At 45.2% G+C, this 14,317-nt stretch overlaps 25 non-coding genes across 25 annotated transcripts; 3 read left to right on the plus strand and 22 right to left on the minus strand.

Annotated features, from left to right (window-relative positions):
• The first annotated feature begins 1,764 nt into the window (after positions 1-1,764).
• Positions 1,765-1,836, plus strand: trnaa-cgc. Its single transcript has one exon. It is a non-coding gene; the product is annotated as a tRNA-Ala (tRNA).
• Positions 1,837-2,306: 470 nt separating this feature from the next.
• trnaa-agc lies at positions 2,307-2,378 on the plus strand. Its single transcript has one exon. It is a non-coding gene; the product is annotated as a tRNA-Ala (tRNA).
• A 113-nt stretch (positions 2,379-2,491) lies between these two features.
• Positions 2,492-2,563, plus strand: trnaa-agc. Its single transcript has one exon. It is a non-coding gene; the product is annotated as a tRNA-Ala (tRNA).
• A 1,053-nt stretch (positions 2,564-3,616) lies between these two features.
• Positions 3,617-3,688, minus strand: trnaa-agc. The gene has a single exon. It is a non-coding gene; the product is annotated as a tRNA-Ala (tRNA).
• A 115-nt stretch (positions 3,689-3,803) lies between these two features.
• Positions 3,804-3,875, minus strand: trnaa-agc. The gene has a single exon. It is a non-coding gene; the product is annotated as a tRNA-Ala (tRNA).
• Positions 3,876-3,990: 115 nt separating this feature from the next.
• On the minus strand, positions 3,991-4,062 carry trnaa-agc. Its single transcript has one exon. It is a non-coding gene; the product is annotated as a tRNA-Ala (tRNA).
• Positions 4,063-4,796: 734 nt separating this feature from the next.
• Positions 4,797-4,868, minus strand: trnaa-agc. The gene has a single exon. It is a non-coding gene; the product is annotated as a tRNA-Ala (tRNA).
• A 359-nt stretch (positions 4,869-5,227) lies between these two features.
• trnaa-ugc lies at positions 5,228-5,299 on the minus strand. The gene has a single exon. It is a non-coding gene; the product is annotated as a tRNA-Ala (tRNA).
• A 150-nt stretch (positions 5,300-5,449) lies between these two features.
• Positions 5,450-5,521, minus strand: trnaa-agc. Its single transcript has one exon. It is a non-coding gene; the product is annotated as a tRNA-Ala (tRNA).
• A 311-nt stretch (positions 5,522-5,832) lies between these two features.
• On the minus strand, positions 5,833-5,904 carry trnaa-agc. Its single transcript has one exon. It is a non-coding gene; the product is annotated as a tRNA-Ala (tRNA).
• A 115-nt stretch (positions 5,905-6,019) lies between these two features.
• On the minus strand, positions 6,020-6,091 carry trnaa-agc. The gene has a single exon. It is a non-coding gene; the product is annotated as a tRNA-Ala (tRNA).
• Positions 6,092-6,818: 727 nt separating this feature from the next.
• On the minus strand, positions 6,819-6,890 carry trnaa-agc. Its single transcript has one exon. It is a non-coding gene; the product is annotated as a tRNA-Ala (tRNA).
• Positions 6,891-7,249: 359 nt separating this feature from the next.
• trnaa-ugc lies at positions 7,250-7,321 on the minus strand. Its single transcript has one exon. It is a non-coding gene; the product is annotated as a tRNA-Ala (tRNA).
• A 150-nt stretch (positions 7,322-7,471) lies between these two features.
• Positions 7,472-7,543, minus strand: trnaa-agc. The gene has a single exon. It is a non-coding gene; the product is annotated as a tRNA-Ala (tRNA).
• Positions 7,544-8,060: 517 nt separating this feature from the next.
• trnaa-agc lies at positions 8,061-8,132 on the minus strand. Its single transcript has one exon. It is a non-coding gene; the product is annotated as a tRNA-Ala (tRNA).
• Positions 8,133-8,464: 332 nt separating this feature from the next.
• Positions 8,465-8,536, minus strand: trnaa-agc. Its single transcript has one exon. It is a non-coding gene; the product is annotated as a tRNA-Ala (tRNA).
• A 365-nt stretch (positions 8,537-8,901) lies between these two features.
• On the minus strand, positions 8,902-8,973 carry trnaa-ugc. Its single transcript has one exon. It is a non-coding gene; the product is annotated as a tRNA-Ala (tRNA).
• A 563-nt stretch (positions 8,974-9,536) lies between these two features.
• On the minus strand, positions 9,537-9,608 carry trnaa-ugc. The gene has a single exon. It is a non-coding gene; the product is annotated as a tRNA-Ala (tRNA).
• An 89-nt stretch (positions 9,609-9,697) lies between these two features.
• On the minus strand, positions 9,698-9,769 carry trnaa-cgc. The gene has a single exon. It is a non-coding gene; the product is annotated as a tRNA-Ala (tRNA).
• Positions 9,770-10,005: 236 nt separating this feature from the next.
• Positions 10,006-10,077, minus strand: trnaa-agc. The gene has a single exon. It is a non-coding gene; the product is annotated as a tRNA-Ala (tRNA).
• A 211-nt stretch (positions 10,078-10,288) lies between these two features.
• On the minus strand, positions 10,289-10,360 carry trnaa-agc. The gene has a single exon. It is a non-coding gene; the product is annotated as a tRNA-Ala (tRNA).
• A 407-nt stretch (positions 10,361-10,767) lies between these two features.
• Positions 10,768-10,839, minus strand: trnaa-cgc. Its single transcript has one exon. It is a non-coding gene; the product is annotated as a tRNA-Ala (tRNA).
• Positions 10,840-11,083: 244 nt separating this feature from the next.
• trnaa-agc lies at positions 11,084-11,155 on the minus strand. The gene has a single exon. It is a non-coding gene; the product is annotated as a tRNA-Ala (tRNA).
• A 235-nt stretch (positions 11,156-11,390) lies between these two features.
• trnaa-cgc lies at positions 11,391-11,462 on the minus strand. The gene has a single exon. It is a non-coding gene; the product is annotated as a tRNA-Ala (tRNA).
• A 634-nt stretch (positions 11,463-12,096) lies between these two features.
• trnat-ugu lies at positions 12,097-12,168 on the minus strand. The gene has a single exon. It is a non-coding gene; the product is annotated as a tRNA-Thr (tRNA).
• Positions 12,169-14,317: the final 2,149 nt, after the last annotated feature.

The raw sequence follows: 14,317 nt of genomic DNA on the forward strand, positions 1-14,317 counted from the left end.
GGCTGGCTCTTCTTCTACTATACGGGATATTTTTTATACATTGCAGAAGCAGCTCCAAGATTCACAAAAGGTGATAGTCCAAAAGGACTCCACGTCTTGTTCTGATCCCAGATGAAATTCTGCTGGCATGCTTACAGCAGTGGCAGATGAATTTAAGATATATGCGAGGCTTTCAATTAAAATACGTACTATAGAACTGCCTATGTGGGATCGCTAAAAAAAAAAAAATACATGATATATTCCTGACTTTTTTTCTGTTGTTCCAGCTGTGTGTGTGACTATGCAGCATGTTAACAACCTTGCTGCTGATTATAGTTTGTTCCTGTGATGGTTATGCACATCAGGCATCTGACCAGCCTTTGGGTCACAAGCTCAAAATTTTCATCACTCCAATATCAGACAGGGTCAGTTTCCTGAGTGCTAACATAGATTTGTAGAATGGATGCAAGTGTACTCCCAGAGCTCTGAGTGCGGCCGGGACTCCTGGCTCCTTCCGCATGTGCAGAAAGCTTCACTAATGGTTTGTTGCTGGGCTGTAACTTGGATGGATTGTTTGTGACTCCCATGCCCTCAAAATCAGTTACATGTTTCCAAAACTAGATTCCAAAACCCTTGGAGTGCTGTGTAAAAAATATCATCTGTGAATTAAAACTTTTCCAATCTCATTAATTTACAACTTTCACTTTCAATGAGTCCGACCCAAATATACTCAAAACACCAGGGTCAAAAAGAGAATTAAAGTGTGACATTATGTGACATTTTTGTCAAAAATAAAACCATTTGGGGAAAACAAATCAGTTCACGCAATGCCAGTCATTCATCGATGTACGTACATAAACTTGCTGCCTATCACTGAATTCTCCAGTGCACCATGCACATACCCGACATTTAAAGGTTTGTATCATCATCTCTAGGGTGCCCACAAAATGAGGAAACAGTTGCATGTAAACATAAAACTTTAACACTCTGTACCAATGAAATAAAGTACAGTGTAGTTCCTACAAAACACACGCCAGGCAAAAACATCATATTGAATCTGATGTATGCATTTCAAGTTGTCCTATTTGAAATATGCTTTTGATTATTTATCAAACGAGCATAGAATCACTTCTCCCTTAGAAGTTATGGAATGTGGGGAAAAAAAATGAATAAAGACTTTTAGCTTCGCCTTTGAGACCTACCAATATCAATGCACACATGCATTTCGTTAATAAGCACATGCTTCAATATCTTTCACCTATTATCATGCTATTCACGCTGCTGTGAACACACGTGTACACGTAACCACCCCGTTTCAGAATTCCATTATGAAAGCAGAATTGTGTGTATGCATGCGTGCGTGTGTCCTCGTGTGTATCAGCCACCAACCATCAGTGGTATTTATTGCGCAGACCTTCTGGTAAAAACCCTGTGAGATGAAATATTGATTTCCCAACCACACTATCACTCTCACACTCTACGTCTGCCCTCCTAATAAAACTTCAACCTCTGAGTCGATTTCATAGCATTTTGTGTCCTTTAGTGTACCTTATAAAGAAAAGGTTGCTCTAATTGACCTTTGACCTCTACGTTTACCAAGCCACCTGTGAGAGTTACGGTATCTCACAAAAGTGAGTACAGTTTTAGCATTTTTATAAATGTTTCATCTTTCCTTGGCACAGCTCCTCGGCTCGATCCACACTATCTCCATGTTTTGGTAGCTCAATCGTAGGCCGGTTGGGGTTAGACGTTAGGGTGTAGGGTTCAGGTTGAGGCTAAGGACATGGGGATGTAGCTCAGTGGTAGAGCGCATGCTTCGCATGCATGAGGTCCTGGGATCGTTCCCCAGCATCTCCATGTTTTGCTAGCTCAATCTGGATAGTCTGATTTTGAGTTGGGAATCGCATAGAACCGCCGTGGCGGCTGGGGACCATCCACTTGCACTTTGCAGTTGGGGATGTAGGTCAGTGGTAGAGCGTATTCTTTGCATGCACGAGGTCCTCGGATCAATCCCCAGCACTTCCATGTTTTGGTTGCTCAGTCGGTTAAGGCTTTCGGTTAGGGTTAGGGTTAAATTTTAGGTTTAGGATTTAGGGTTAGAGATTAGGGTAAAGGGTTAAGGTTAGGGTTTAGAGTTAGTGGTTAAGGTTAGGGGTTCGGGTAAGGTTTAGGGGTTAGGTGTTAGGGTCTCTATGTCCTGGTAGCTTAATCTGAATAGATTACCTGTCTGTTGTTGAGTTACCGATGCATGCAAACTTTCACATGCAATCGTACTAGAAGCACCTATCTAATGGTGGCAGGGAAATACTAATAGTGCATTGGCAGATGGGGATGTAGCTCAGTGGTAGAGCACATGCTTAGCATGCATGAGGTCCTGGGATCGATCCCCAGCATCTCCATATTTTGGTAGCTCAATCTGAATAGATTACTTGTTTCAACTTGTTAGGCATAGTTAGGAATCGCATAGAACCACTATGGCGGCCGGGGACAAACCACTGGCCCATTGGTGGATGGGGATGTAGCTCAGTGGTAGAGCGCATGCTTAGCATGCAAGAGGTCCTGGGCTCAATCCCCAGCAACTCCATCTTTTGGTAGCTCAATCTTTTAGGTCGGTTAGGGTTAGGTTTGGTTTAAGGTTTGGGTTTCAAGTAAAGCTATGGGGATGTAGCTCAGTGGTAGAGAGCATCCTTCGCATGCATGAGGTCCTGGGCTCGATCCCCAGCATCTTAAAGTTTTGGTAGCTCAATCTTTACCGTCACAGATCAACCAGCCAATCAGGAGGTGGGGGTGAGTGAGGGTGGGCCTGGCACTTTTCACTTTCAGTTAAGATTTGGCCATGATTTTTCCCTAATGAAGTGGCCTGTTATTAGGTACACCTGAAAATGGCGGTGTACCTAATGGAGTGTCCGTGTGATGTCACAGATCAAACAGCCAATCAGAAAGTGGGGGTGAGGGCGGGTGTGGCACTTTTCACTTAAACCAGGGGTGTCAACCTCCAGTCCTCGAGGAGCCGCGTTCCAATATGTTTTCCAAGTTACCCTCGTTAAACACACCTGCGTGAAAAGATTTTGTTCATTTTCACGTTCTGCAGGAGCTAAAACTTTTCACGCAGCTGCACTTAACGAGGGAATCTTGGAAAACATGTTGGAATGCGGCCCCAAGGACTAGAGCTTGACACCTGTGACCTTTGATTCATTCAACGATTCGTTTGAACGAATCTTTTGAGAGAACTGATTCTAAAGATTCAGTTCACTTAAAAGAACTGTAATGTGATGTGATGTCACTAATGTGTGCGGATGTTCCGTGCGCTCTACACTGTCGACTCGACAGTGTAGAGCGAATACTCCTTGTGCACACTCTTCCAGTGATACCGCCACCAACTGCAGTGGATGTCTTGGGGCCAAATCATAAATGAAAGTGAAAAGTGCCACACCCGCCCTCCTGATTGGCTGGTTGATCTGTGACGGTAAAGATTGCGCTACCAAAACATGGAGATGTTGGGGATCAAGCCGAGGACCTCATGCATGCGAAGGATGCACTCTACAACTGAGCTACATGCCCATATCTTTACTCGAAACCCAAACCCTAAAGCAAAACCCTAACCCTAACCGACCTAAAAGATTGAGCTATCAAAAGCTGGAGATGCTGGGGATCGAGCCCAGGACCTCATGCATGCTAAGCATGCGCTCTACCACTGAGCTACATCCCCATCCACCAATGGACCAGTGGTTTGTCTGTGGCCACAATAGTGGTTCTATGCGATTCCTAACACCATGCCCAGCAAGATCAAACAAGTAATCTATTCAGATTGAGCTAGCAAAATATGGAGATGCTGGGGATCGAGCCCAGGACCTCATGCATGCTAAGCATGCGCTCTACCACTGAGCTACATCCCCATCCACCAATGGACCAGTGGTTTGTCTGTGGCCACCATAGTGGTTCTATGCGATTCCTAACACCATGCCCAGCAAGATCAAACAAGTAATCTATTCAGATTGAGCTACCAAAATATGGAGATGCTGGGGATCGATCCCAGGACCTCATGCATGCTAAGCATGCGCTCTACCACTGAGCTACATCCCCATCTGCCAATAAACAGTTGGCTGTTTCCCAGCCACCATGAGATAGGTGCTTCTGGTATGCAATTGCATGTGAAAATCAGTTTGCATGCATGGGAAACTCAACAATAGACAGGTAATCTATTCAGATTGAGCTACCAGGGCATGGAGACCCTAACCCCTAAATCCTAACCCCTAACCCCCAAACCTAACCCCTAACCCTAAACCCTAACCCTAATTTTCCTAACCCCTAACCTTAACCCCTAACCCTAACCCTAACTTTAATCCTAAATCCTAACCCCTAACCCTAAATCCTAAATCCTAAATTCTAAATCTAAAACTTAACCCTAAACCCTAGACTCTAAAACCTAACTCTAAAGCCCTAAAACCTAACAGATTGAGCTACCAAAACAAGGAAATGGAGACCAGAACCTCATGCATGCAAAGCATGCACTCTACCACTGAGCTACATCTCCATGTCTTTGCTCTAAACCTAAACCCTAAACCTAACCCCTAACCCAGGGGTCTCAAACCACTCCTCAGGGGCCGCATTCCTACATGTTTTCCAAGTTTCCCTCGTTAAACACACCTAATTCAATTTTTAGGCTCCTGCAGAACGTGAGGATGAATTGATCATTTGAATCAGGTGTGTTTAACAAGGGAAACTTGGAAAACATGTAGGAATGCGGCCACCGAGGACTGGAGTTTGAGACCCCTGCCCTAACCCTAACCGACCTAAAATATTGAGCTACCAAAAGCTGGAGATGCTGGGGATCGATCCCAGGACCTCATGCATGCTAAGCATGCGCTCTACCACTGAGCTACATCCCCATCTGGCAGTTGCTAGTTGGTTGTTGCCCGGCCACCATGAGATAGGTGCTTCTAGTATGCATGTGAAAGTCAGTTTGCATGCTTCGGTAACTCAACAACAGACAGGTTATCTATTCAGATTGAGCTACCAGGACATGGAGACCCTAACCCCTAACTCCTAACCCCTAGACCCCAAACCCTTAAACCTAACCCCAAACCCTTATTTTCCTACCCCTAACCCCTAACTTTAACCCCTAAACCTAATCCTTACTTTGACCGCTAACCCTAAACCCTAACCTGAATCCATAATCCTAATCTCTAACCCTATATCCTAAATTTAAAATTTAACCCTAACCCTAACAGATTGAGCTACCAAATTATGGAGACGCCGGGGATCGATCCCAGGACCTCATGCATGCAAAGCATGTGCTCTACCACTGAGCTACATCCCCATACATGTGTCCTGTACCTACACCTAACCCACATACTACTGAGCTAGCTCCCCAACAGCCAAAGGGCAAGTGGTTGGTCCCCAGCCGCCATGGGGGTTCTATGCAATGCCCAAAAATCAGAAAATCTATTCAGATTGAGCTACCAAAACATGGAGATGCTGGGGAACGATCCCAGGACCTCATGCATGCTAAGCATGCGCTCTACCACTGAGCTACATCCCCATCTGCCAGTGTACTATTACTAGTTCCCTGCCACCATGAGATAGGTGCTTCTAGTACGATTGCATGTGAAAGTTTGCATGCATCGGTAACTCAACAACAGACAGGTAATCTATTCAGATTGAGCTACCAGGACATGGAGACCCTAACACCTAACACCTAACTCCTAACCCCTAAACCCCTAAACCTAACCCCTAAATCCTAACCCTAAACCCTAACCCTAATTTTCCTAACCCCTAACCTTAACCCCTAAACCCAAACCCTAAAGCAAAACCCTAACCCTAACCGACCTAAAAGATTGAGCTATCAAAAGCTGGAGATGCTGGGGATCGAGCCCAGGACCTCATGCATGCTAAGCATGCGCTCTACCACTGAGCTACATCCCCATCCACCAATGGACCAGTGGTTTGTCTGTGGCCACCATAGTGGTTCTATGCGATTCCTAACACCATGCCCAGCAAGATCAAACAAGTAATCTATTCAGATTGAGCTACCAAAATATGGAGATGCTGGGGATCGATCCCAGGACCTCATGCATGCTAAGCATGCGCTCTACCACTGAGCTACATCCCCATCTGCCAATAAACAGTTGGCTGTTTCCTAGCCACCATGAGATAGGTGCTTCTGGTATGCAATTGCATGTGAAAATCAGTTTGCATGCATGGGAAACTCAACAATAGACAGGTAATCTATTCAGATTGAGCTACCAGGGCATGGAGACCCTAACCCCTAAATCCTAACCCCTAACCCCCAAACCTAACCCCTAACCCTAAACCCTAACCCTAATTTTCCTAACCCCTAACCTTAACCCCTAACCCTAACCCTAACCCTAACTTTAATCCTAAATCCTAACCCCTAACCCTAAATCCTAAATTCTAAATCTAAAACTTAACCCTAAACCCTAGACTCTAAAACCTAACTCTAAAGCCCTAAAACCTAACAGATTGAGCTACCAAAACAAGGAAATGGAGACCAGAACCTCATGCATGCAAAGCATGCACTCTACCACTGAGCTACATCTCCATGTCTTTGCTCTAAACCTAAACCCTAAACCTAACCCCTAACCCAGGGGTCTCAAACCACTCCTCAGGGGCCGCATTCCTACATGTTTTCCAAGTTTCCCTCGTTAAACACACCTAATTCAATTTTTAGGCTCCTGCAGAACGTGAGGATGAATTGATCATTTGAATCAGGTGTGTTTAACAAGGGAAACTTGGAAAACATGTAGGAATGCGGCCACCGAGGACTGGAGTTTGAGGCCCCTGCCCTAACCGACCTAAAATATTGAGCTACCAATAGCTGGAGATGCTGGGGATCGATCCCAGGACCTCATGCATGCTAAGCATGCGCTCTACCACTGAGCTACATCCCCATCTGGCAGTTGCTAGTTGGTTGTTGCCCGGCCACCATGAGATAGGTGCTTCTAGTATGCATGTGAAAGTCAGTTTGCATGCTTCGGTAACTCAACAACAGACAGGTTATCTATTCAGATTGAGCTACCAGGACATGGAGACCCTAACCCCTAACTCCTAACCCCTAGACCCCAAACCCTTAAACCTAACCCCAAACCCTTATTTTCCTACCCCTAACCCCTAACTTTAACCCCTAAACCTAATCCTTACTTTGACCGCTAACCCTAAACCCTAACCTGAATCCATAATCCTAATCTCTAACCCTATATCCTAAATTTAAAATTTAACCCTAACCCTAACAGATTGAGCTACCAAATTATGGAGACGCCGGGGATCGATCCCAGGACCTCATGCATGCAAAGCATGTGCTCTACCACTGAGCTACATCCCCATACATGTGTCCTGTACCTACACCTAACCCACATACTACTGAGCTAGCTCCCCAACAGCCAAAGGGCAAGTGGTTGGTCCCCAGCCGCCATGGGGGTTCTATGCAATGCCCAAAAATCAGAAAATCTATTCAGATTGAGCTACCAAAACATGGAGATGCTGGGGAACGATCCCAGGACCTCATGCATGCTAAGCATGCGCTCTACCACTGAGCTACATCCCCATCTGCCAGTGTACTATTACTAGTTCCCTGCCACCATGAGATAGGTGCTTCTAGTACGATTGCATGTGAAAGTTTGCATGCCTCGGTAACTCAACAACAGACAGGTAATCTATTTAGATTGAGCTACCAGGACATGGAGACCCTAACACCTAACACCTAACTCCTAACCCCTAAACCCCTAAACCTAACCCCTAAATCCTAACCCTAAACCCTAACCCTAATTTTCCTAACCCCTAACCTTAACCCCTAAACCCTAACTTTAATCCTAAATCCTAACCCCTAACCCTAAACCCTAACCTTAACCCTTTATCCTAATCTCTAACCCTAAATCCTAAACCTAAAATTTAGCCCTAACCCTAACCGAAAGCCTTAACCGACTGAGCAACCAAAAGATGGAGGTGCTGGGGATTGCTACATCCCCAACTGCAATGTGTAAGTGGTTGGTCCCCAGCTGCCATGGCGGTTCTATGCGATGCCCAACTCAGAATCAGACTATCCAGATTGAGCTAGCAAAACATGGAGATGCTGGGGAACGATCCCAGGACCTCATGCATGCTAAGCATGCACTCTACCACTGAGCTACATCCCCATATGAGCACCCTAACCCCTAACCGACGTAACAGATTGAGCTACCAAAACATGGAGGATATCGGGCCCAGTACCTCATGCATGCGAAACATGCAGTCTACCACTGAGCGAGATGCCCATCCGCCAATGGGTCAGTGGTTCGTCCCCAGCCGCCATGGTGGTTCTATGCAATGCCTAACGCTAATAACGACAAAATCAGAGAAGTAATCTATTACTTCACTGGTTCTTCTATATCAAACAATTTTCTTTAGGTTCATTTACCTGACATGTTTCGGCGGGTTCTTCCGCCTTCATCATAGAGAAGTAATCTATTCAGATTGATCTACCAAAATATGGAGATGCTGGGGATCGATCCCAGGACCTCATGCATGCTAAGCATGCGCTCTACCACTGAGCTACATCCCCACCTGCCTAAGGACAAGTGGTTGGTCCCCAGCCTCCATGAGATAGGTGCTTCGAGCGTGAAAGTCAGTTTGCATGCTTCGGTAACTCAACAACAGACAGGTTATCTATTCAGATTGAGCTACCAGGACATGGAGACCCTAAACCCCAACTCCTAACCCCTAGACCCCAAACCTTAAATCCTTAATTCCCTAAACCTAACCCCTAAACCCTTATTTTCCTACCCCTAACCCCTAACTTTAACCCCTAAACACCTAATCCTTACTTTGACCGCTAAACCTAAACCCTAACCTTAATCCATAATCCTAATCTCTAACCCTATATCCTAAATTTAAAATTTAACCCTAACCGATTGAGCTATCAAAATATGGAGACGCTGGGGATCGATCCCAGGACCTCATGCATGCAAAGCATGCGCTCTACCACTGAGCTACATCCCCATACATGTATCCTGTACCTACACCCTAACCGAAATACCACTGAGCTAGCTCCCCAACATGGAAAGGGCAAGTGGTTGGTCCCCAGCCGCCATGGGGGTTGTATGCAATGCCCAAAAATCAGAAAATCTATTCAGATTGAGCTACCAAAACATGGAGATGCTGGGGAACGAGCTACATCCCCACCTGCCTAAGGACAAATGGTTGGTCCCCAGCCGCCATGAGATAGGTGCTTCGAGCATGTGAAAGTCAGTTTGCATGCTTCGGTAACTCAACAACAGACAGGTTATCTATTCAGATTGAGCTACGAGGACATAGAGACCTTAACACCTAACTCCTAACCCCTAAACCCTAAAACCCTAAACCTAACCCCTAACCCTAAACACTAACCCTAATTTTCCTCCCCCTAGACCCTAACTTTAACCACTAAACCTTACCCAAACCCCTAACCTTAACCCCTAACTCTAAACCCTAACCTTAACCCTTTATCCTAATCTCTAACCCTAAATCCTAAACCTAAAACTTAACCCTAACCGAAAGCCTTAACCGACTGAGCAACCAAAACATGGAGGTGGTGGGGATTGATCCCAGGACCTCATGCATGCAAAGCATACGCTCTACCACTGAGCTACATCCCCAACTGCAAAGCGCAAGTGGTTGGTCCCCATGGCGGTTCTATGCGATGCCCAACTCAAAAGCAGACTATCCAGATTGAGCTAGCAAAACCTGGAGATGCTGGGGAACGATCCCAGGACCTCATGCATGCGAAGCATGCGCTCTACCACTGAGCTACATCCCCATGTCCTTAGCCTCAACCTGAACCCTACACCCTAACGTCTAACCCCAACCGGCCTACGATTGAGCTACCAAAACATGGAGATAGTGTGGATCGAGCCGAGGACCTCATGCATGTGAAACATGCGATCTACCACTGAGCAACATCCCCATCCGCCAATGGGCTATCCCGGGCCGTCATGGTGGTTCTATGCGATGCCCAACTCAGAATCAGACTATCCAAATTGAGCTAGCAAAACATGGAGATGCTGGGGAACGATCCCAGGACCTCATGCATGCTAAGCATGCGCTCTACCACTAAGCTACATCCCCATATGTGCACCCTAAACCTAAACCCTAACCGACCTAACAGATTGAGCTACCAAAACTCATGCACGCGAAACATGTAGTCTACCACTGAGCTAGATGCCCATCCGCAAATGGGTGAGTGGTTCGTCCCCAGCCGCCATGGTGGTTCTATGCAAGGCCTAACGCTAACGACAAAATCAGACAAGTAATCTATTCAGATTGATCTACCAAAATATGGAGAGGCTGGGGATCGATCCCAGGACCTCATGCATGCTAAGCATGCGCTCTACCACTGAGCTATATCCCCATCTGCCAATGAGCAATCGGTTGTTCCCCGGCCACCATGAAATAGGTGCTTCTAGTATACGATTGCATGTGAAAGTCAGTTTGCATGCATGGGTAACTCAACAACAGACAGGTAATCTATTCAGAATGAGCTACCAAAACATGGAGACCCTAACCCCTAACTCCTAACCCCTAACACCTAAACCCGAACCCCTAAACCTAACCCCTAAACCGAACCCTAATTTTCCTAACCCTAACCTCAACCCCTAAACCTAAACCAAATCCTAACCCCTAACTTTAACCCTTAAACCCTAACCTTAACCCTTAATCTTCAACTCTAACCCTAACTTCTAAACCTAAATTTTAACCCTAACCCTAAACTCTAAAACCTAACCCCAAACCGACGTAACAGATTGAGCTACCAAAATATGGAGATGCTGGGGATCGATCCCAAGACCTCATGCATGCGAAGCATGCGCTCTACCACTGAGCTACATCCCCATGTCCTTAACCTCAGCCAGAACCCTACACCCTAATGTCTAACCCCAACCGGCCTACGATTGAGCTACCAAAACATGGAGATAGTGTGGATCAAGCCGGGTACCTCATGCATGTGAAACATGCGATATACCACTGAGCAACATCCCCATCCGCCAATGGGCCAGTGGGCTGTCCCCGGCCGTCATGGTGGTTCTATGCGATGCCCAACTCAGAATCAGACTATCCAGATTGAGCTAGCAAAACATGGAGATGCTGGGGAACGATCCCAGGACCTCATGCATGCTAAGCATGTGCTCTACCACTGAGCTACATCCCCATAGGTGCACCCTAAACCTAAAGCCTAACCGACCTAACAGATTGAGCTTCCAGATGCAGTGGATGGAGCCCAGTACCTCATGCATGCGAAACATGCAGTCTACCACTGAGCTAGATGCCCATCCGCCAATGGGTCAGCGGTTCGTCCCCAGCCGCCATGGTGGTTCTATGCAATGCCTAACGCTAATAACGACAAAATCAGACAAGTAATCTATTCAGATTGATCTACCAAAAAATGGAAATGCTGGGGATCGATCCCAGGACGTCATGCATGCGAAGCATGCACTCTACCATTGAGCTATATCCCCTTCTTCCAATGAGATATTGGTTGTTCCCCGGCCACCATGAAATAGGTGCTTCTAATATGAATGCATGTGAAAGTCAGTTTGCATGCATGGGTAACTCAACAACAGACAGGTAATCTATTCAGATTGAGCTACCAAAACATGGAGACCCTAACCCCTAACTCCTAACCGCTAACCCTAACACCCTAAACCTAACCCCTAAACCCGAACCCCTAAACCTAACCCCTAAGCCGCACCCTAATGTTCCTAACCCTAACCTCAACCCCTAAACCTAAACCAAATCCTAACCCCTAACTTTAACCCTTAAACCCTAAACGTAAACCCTAACCTTAACCCTTAATCTTAAACTCCTAAAACTTAACCCTAACCCTAAAACCTAAACCCTAACCCCTAACCGACGTAACAGATTGAGCTACCAAAACATGGAGATGCTGGAGATCGATCCCAGGACCTCATGCATGTGAAACATGCGATCTACCACTGAGCAAGATCCCCATCCACCAATCGGCCAGTGGCCTGTCCCCATCCACCAATCGGCCAGTGGCCTGTCCCCGGCCGTCATGGTGGTTCTATGCGATGCCTAAGCCTAAACCTAAAAATCAGACAAGTAATCTATTTAGATTGAGCTATCAAAACATGGAGATGCTGGGGATCGATCCCAGGACCTCACACATACAAAGCATACGCTCTACCACTGAGCTACATCCTCATCTGCTAAGGGTAGCTGGTTGTTTCCTGGTCACCATGAGATACGGATTCTATGCGATGCATGTAAAGTTCAATTTGCATGCATGGTTAACATCAGTCAGGTAATCCATTCAGATTGAACAACTAAAAATTGAAGATGCTGGGGATAGAGCCCAATATTTCATGCATGCAAAGTACGGCCTCTACCACTGAGCTACATGGGCAAGTGGTTGGTTACGATGCATGTGAAATTCAGGTGGCATGCATGGTTAACTCAGAAGTAATCAGATTTTTTTTTTTTAATTGGGGGACAATACAAGGGACAATTAGTTCTAAAAAGTCTTATTTTTTGTTGAAAATTCTGAATAGACAATTTTCACATTAGCAAAACTTTAAATATTTTGTTGAATTGCCCAATTTAAAATGTTAGCAATGAAATCAGGGGTATTCTCCACCAATTCCCCTGATTAACTGGTAGCACCACTTTTGCCATTTTCTCTAGTTCTTCCTTTAGCCCGTGGTATTTCCCCAGCTTTTCACGTTCCATTTTGCTGATGTCACTGTCATTCAGTATTGCTACATTTACAAGACTGCTGTCCTCTAATGTCCATCCACCACGATGTCAGGCTGGTTGGCTATCACCACCTTGTCAATCTGGATTTGGAAGTCCAACAGGGTCATGGCCTGGCTGCCATCTTGATTCTGGTACCTCTAATCCATCCATATTTGGTACAGATATGCTGGTACACTATTCCTGCTACATGGTTATGCCGCTCCATGTATGCCTCACCTGCCAGTATCTTTCACCCGGCTGTGTTGTGCTGCACCGTCACTGGGGCTTCTTTGCACTACACCTGGGATCATGTCTGATGTGGTAGACCCCAGCCTCTGCTGGTCTTGTTTTTAGGGCCTGCTGCTGTAATGTTAAGAGACTCATGCTGTCATGTAGTCCAGCCTTTTCAAGGCATTGGTATGCTTTCTCAATGTCAGGCACTTGACGGTGGTACATGCCATGCAGGGGCCTGTCTTTCCATGACAGTCCATCTGGCTCCTTCTCCTTACTGGGCTTCTTTTGCCCGAGGCATTCACTTAGCAGGTCGTCCCAGGGGTCCATCATCTTAATGTATGGTGGTTTGTTGTTTCCTCCTGGATAGTGCCCTGGGCACTATACCAGAATGGTCACACTACAGTGGAGTTACTTTAGTCACACTCACCATGTTTCTTGAAGCTTGATTCTTTTGAGATATGAGACTAAAACGCAGAAAGAGCAATCAAGTAGCAGTGTAAACTCTTACGGTAACAATTTGATTTGATTGGTTGCTCGATTATACTAACATAAACCAAAAACAGACATAAGAAAGCAGATATAAAATTCATCTTTAAGCAGTTTACCTACATGTTCTCCAAACGGAATCAAGACAATTTTACTATCACATCAGTCACACTAATAAAACCAAATTACAATTTATTTAGTTTTGCCTGATTTTTATTTAATGAGTGTCAAGGATACATTCACCATAAAGGAAACAAGGGAAGGAAGTCAAGCTTTTGAACCAATAGGAGACAATTACTACAAAATAAAAGCATCCAAGACAACATAAAAGACAAGACAGGACTTAAAACTGACAAAGCATAAACGATGAGAGATGACAATGAGATGAATCTGAGCTTCTACTCTGGCAAATAAATTGTGTACTTTGTTCATACTATGTGTAGTTTGAAATTTGAGATTAATTGAACTAATATTCTATCACTCTTTTTTGCAACTTAAAAACAAGTTGAGTGTTGGTTTTGCAGTTAACTCTTCACACAGTAAGTCACACACTGTATGGTTTATGGCTGACGATATCCTTGGCTTTGTAAAGGATAGCTATGTCTTTTGACATTTGCTTTTCAACGTATTTATATGGCTCTGTGTAGTTTAGCACTAATTATCACTCCAAGTAATTTTTGATCCTACACTCTTTCCCTTTTGAAGGAATTACCACCATTTTGACCTTTACGAACAGGTGCTGCAAAACCTCTACATACAGTAATTGGTTGAAGGTCACACTTATGTTCAGTTATAGAATTGGGAGGCATGAAGGATTGGAGGAGTGAACAGTGCGGCTGCAGCTCTGGTTTTACTAGTGTACTAGATACAATAATAAACCAGTAGAACCTCGTAATCT

This window comes from Syngnathus acus, chromosome 2 (genome assembly GCF_901709675.1).
Source record: "Syngnathus acus chromosome 2, fSynAcu1.2, whole genome shotgun sequence".
In the NCBI taxonomy this organism is placed as follows: Eukaryota; Metazoa; Chordata; class Actinopteri; order Syngnathiformes; family Syngnathidae; genus Syngnathus; species Syngnathus acus.